Raw genomic sequence first — 4,791 nt, forward strand, 5'->3', positions numbered from 1 at the left:
TCTGTGTATCGGACGCGTCGCGGGATAAGGGGTTGTCACTGGTAGTCGCCCCAAGCGCGTTCGATGCTTGGACCATTCCGAGGCGGCCCTGAAGCCTCTTCCGTCTAGCCGTTGGGTCCTTCTCGCCGCATCCCTCGCCTCGCACCCCGATTGCTATGCGGTGAGGCTCCTCGGCCGCCTTGGAACTATCTGTGTATCGGACGCGTCGCGGGATAAGGGGTTGTCACTGGTAGTCGCCCCAAGCGCGTCCGATGCTTAGACCATTCCGAGGCGGACCCGAAGCCTCTTCCGTCTAGCCGTTGGGTCCTTCTCGCCGCATCCTTCGCCTCGCACCCCGATTGCTATGCGGTGAGGCTCCTCGGCCGCCTCGGAACTATCTGTGTATCGGACGCGTCGCGGGATAAGGGGTTGTCACTGGTAGTCGCCCCAAGCGCGTCCGATGCTTGGACCATTCCGAGGCGGACCCGAAGCCTCTTCCGTCTAGCCGTTGGGTCCTTCTCGCCGCATCCCTCGCCTCGCACCCCGATTGCTATGCGGTGAGGCTCCTCGGCCGCCTTGGAACTATCTGTGTATCGGACGCGTCGCGGGATAAGGGGTTGTCACTGGTAGTCGCCCCAAGCGCGTCCGATGCTTGGACCATTCCGAGGCGGACCCGAAGCCTCTTCCGTCTAGCCGTTGGGTCCTTCTCGCCGCATCCCTCGCCTCGCACCCCGATTGCTATGCGGTGAGGCTCCTCGGCCGCCTTGGAACTATCTGTGTATCGGACGCGTCGCGGGATAAGGGGTTGTCACTGGTAGTCGCCCCAAGCGCGTCCGATGCTTGGACCATTCCGAGGCGGACCCGAAGCCTCTTCCGTCTAGCCGTTGGGTCCTTCTCGCCGCATCCCTCGCCTCGCACCCCGATTGCTATGCGGTGAGGCTCCTCGGCCGCCTTGGAACTATCTGTGTATCGGACGCGTCGCGGGATAAGGGGTTGTCACTGGTAGTCGCCCCAAGCGCGTCCGATGCTTGGACCATTCCGAGGCGGCCCCGAAGCCTCTTCCGTGTAGCCGTTGGGTCCTTCTCGCCGCATCCCTCGCCTCGCACCCCGATTGCTATGCGGTGAGGCTCCTCGGCCGCCTTGGAACTATCTGTGTATCGGACGCGTCGCGGGATAAGGGGTTGTCACTGGTAGTCGCCCCAAGCGCGTCCGATGCTTGGACCATTCCGAGGCGGCCCCGAAGCCTCTTCCGTGTAGCCGTTGGGTCCTTCTCGCCGCATCCCTCGCCTCGCACCCCGATTGCTATGCGGTGAGGCTCCTCGGCCGCCTTGGAACTATCTGTGTATCGGACGCGTCGCGGGATAAGGGGTTGTCACTGGTAGTCGCCCCAAGCGCGTCCGATGCTTGGACCATTCCGAGGCGGACCTGAAGCCTCTTCCCTCTAGCCGTTGGGGCTTTCTCGCCGCATCCCTCGCCTCGCACCCTGATTGCTATGCTGTGAGGCTCCTCGGCCGCCTTGGAACTATCTGTGTATCGGACGCATCGCGGGATAAGGGGTTGGCAGTGGTAGTCGCCCCAAGCGCATCCGATGCTTGGACCATTCCGAGGCGGCCCTGCAGCCTCTTCCGTCTAGCCGTTGGGGCCATCTCGCCGCATCCCCCACCTCGCACCACGATTGCTATGCGGTGAGGCTCCTTGGCCGCCTCGGAACTATCTGTGTATCGGACGCATCGCGGGATAAGGGGTTGTCACTGGTAGTCGCCCCAAGCGCGTCCGATGCTTGGACTATTCCGAGGCGGCCCTGCAGCCTCTTCCGTCTAGCCGTTGGGGCCATCTCGCTGCATCCCCCACCTCCTCGGCCGCCTCGGAACTATCTGTGTATCGGACGCATCGCGGGATAAGGGGTTGGCAGTGGTAGTCGCCCCAAGCGCGTCCGATGCTTGGACTATTCCGAGGCAGCCCTGCAGCCTCTTCCGTCTAGCCTTTGGGGCCATCTCGCCGCATCCCTCGCCTCGCACCCCGATTGCTATGCGGTGAGGCTCCTCGGCCGCCTGGGAACTATCTTCGTATCGGACGCATCGCGGGATAAGGGGTTGTCACTGGTAGTCGCCCCAAGCGCGTCCGATGCTTGGACTATTCCGAGGCGGCCCTGTGGCCTCTTCCGTCTAGCCGTTGGGGCCATCTCGCCGCATCCCCCACCTCGCACCCCGATTGCTATGCGGTGAGGCTCTTCGGCCGCCTTGGAACTATCTTCGTATCGGACGCATTGCGGGATAAGGGGTTGTCACTGGTAGTGGCCCCAAGCGCGTCCGATGCTTGGACTATTCCGAGGCGGCCCTGCAGCCTCTTCCGTCTAGCCGTTGGGGCCATCTCGCCGCATCCCCCACCTCGCACCCCGATTGCTATGCGGTGAGGCTCCTCGGCCGCCTTGGAACTATCTTCGTATCGGACGCATCGCGGGATAAGGGGTTGTCACTGGTAGTCGCCCCAAGCGCGTCCGATGCTTGGACTATTCCGACGCGGCCCTGTGGCCTCTTCCGTCTAGCCGTTGGGGCCATCTCGCCGCATCCCCCACCTCGCACCCCGATTGCTATGCGGTGAGGCTCCTCGGCCGCCTTGGAACCATCTTCGTATCGGACGCATCGCGGGATAGGGGGCTGTCACTGGTAGTCGCCCCAAGCGTGTCCGATGCTTGGACCATTCCTAGGCGGCCCTGAAGCCTCTTCCGTCTAGCCGTTGGGGCCTTCCCGCCCCATCCCTCGCCTCGCACCCCCGATTGCTATGCGGTGAGGCTCCTCGGCCGCCTTGGAACCATCTGTGTATCGGACGCATCGCGGGATAAGGGGTTGGCACTGGCAGTCGCCCCAAGCGCGTCCGATGCTTGGACCATTCCGAGGTGGCCCTGAAGCCTCTTCCGTCTAGCCGTTGGGGCCTTCCCGCCCCATCCCTCGCCTCGCACCCCGATTGATATGCGGTGAGGCTCCTCGGCCGCCTTGGAACTATCTGTGTATCGGACGCATCGCGGGATAAGGGGTTGGCACTGGTAGTCGTCCCAATCGCATCCGATGCTTGGACCATTCCGAGGCGGCCCTGCAGCCTCTTCCGTTTAGCCGTCGGGGCCTTCCCGCCGCATCCCTCGCCTCGCATCCCGATTCCTATGCGGTGAGTCTTCTCGGCCGCCGCGGAACTATACCTGTTATTGCTACTGCATCCTTCGGCTGGTAACCTCCTCTGCCGCCTTGGAACGTTCTCTTTGTCGGACGCGTCGCGGGATAAGGGGTTGGCACTGGTAGTCGCCCCAAGCGCGCCCGATGCATAGACCGCTCCGAGTCGACCTTGCTTTCAGCCTCTCACATGCATAGACCTCTCTGAGTCGACCCTGCAGCCTCTCACGTTTAGCCTTTGGAATCTCGCCTCACAACATGATTGCTATCCTTGATGCATCCCTTGCCTCGAGCCCTGATTGCTTTCTTGGCTGCATCCCTCCTCTCCTCACAGCCCGGTTGTCATCACTGCTTCATCCGTCGCTTCATGCATTCTGGCTGTTGGGCCCTTCCCACCGCACACCTCGATTGCTATCTCTTCTGCATCACACACCCCGATTGCTATCTCTGCTACATCCCTCGGCTCTCACTTCTGCATCCTTCGCCTCACACCTCGATTGCTATCAATGCTGCATCCGTAACCTCACACCCCGATTGCTATGCGGGGAGGCTCCTTGGCCGCCTTGGAAATTTCTGTGTGTCGGACGCACCGCGGGATAAGGGGTTGGCACTGGTAGTCGCCCCAAGTGCGCCCGATTCTTAGACCGCTTCGAGGTGACCTCGTAGCCTCTTTCGTCCAGGCTTCCTGCCTTCAACGCCCTTTTTACACCTCGATTGCTATGCGCGGGCTCGTTGGCGTCTATCACCTCTCTGCGAAGAGTGGCACGATGATTGTTGGGGTAAATCGTAGCAGTCCGATCTCTGGCCTTGGGCCATTGTGAGGGCTGATCGATTTCCTGTGCGCATCTCGTGTTCGCCCAGTAACAGACTCGACGACTTGTAATCGGTCTTGTTCCCGATTGTTCCTGGAGGTAGTCTTCGGAACTCTTGGATTTGACCTGTCACTCGAACTGTCCTCTTCCGAGGATGCTTGTGTGTGTGTGCTTGTGCCATTTCCTTGGCGGTATTAACGAGATATTAAAGAGCGGAGTGAGCGCCTCGCCCAGCTATGTTTGGGGCTCTCACTCCCTTACCCGGTGTGCGACCGCTTTGCACGTAGGTTGCGGAGCATCGCGACTCTTTCGATGTTTGGCGGTTGTCTTCCGGTGATGCGTTGGTCCCGAAGTGCACGTTACTAGCATTTCTGCCATTGTTCTCGATCTTTGGCACGTTCCTTCGTTGCAATTGGATATATATCTCCGTTTATACGCGCAGGCTTCTCCCGCCTATTCAGCGCTGTCCCACTCTCAGCACTCTCGTGGTCTCCTTGGCTTCTCTCTCCCGTGAGCGAGCTCTCTTCTCGAGTCTTTTCCATGTCCCATGGAGGTTGCCTTGCGAAATTCGGGCACACAAACGTGACCGGATAAGAGCGGAATTGCCTATGAGGAGAAGCTCACCTTAGGGAGCAGCAATGCCGAGTGTTTCGACAGAGGGTAGAGGGGGCGTTGTTTGGGCGGTTGCACAAAAGAGTGCTACGTTTGCACTGAAGGTTGCTTCTTCGTCTCCGACGAACTCTTCGAGGCAAAAAAGCTTGTTTACGGGGTCGAGGTGGGACTGTTCGTGCGAGTTGCGCCACCAAAAGTGCGTAGGGGGCATATACCTGGGAAAT

This window comes from Cryptomeria japonica, unplaced genomic scaffold (genome assembly GCF_030272615.1).
Source record: "Cryptomeria japonica unplaced genomic scaffold, Sugi_1.0 HiC_scaffold_58, whole genome shotgun sequence".
In the NCBI taxonomy this organism is placed as follows: Eukaryota; Viridiplantae; Streptophyta; class Pinopsida; order Cupressales; family Cupressaceae; genus Cryptomeria; species Cryptomeria japonica.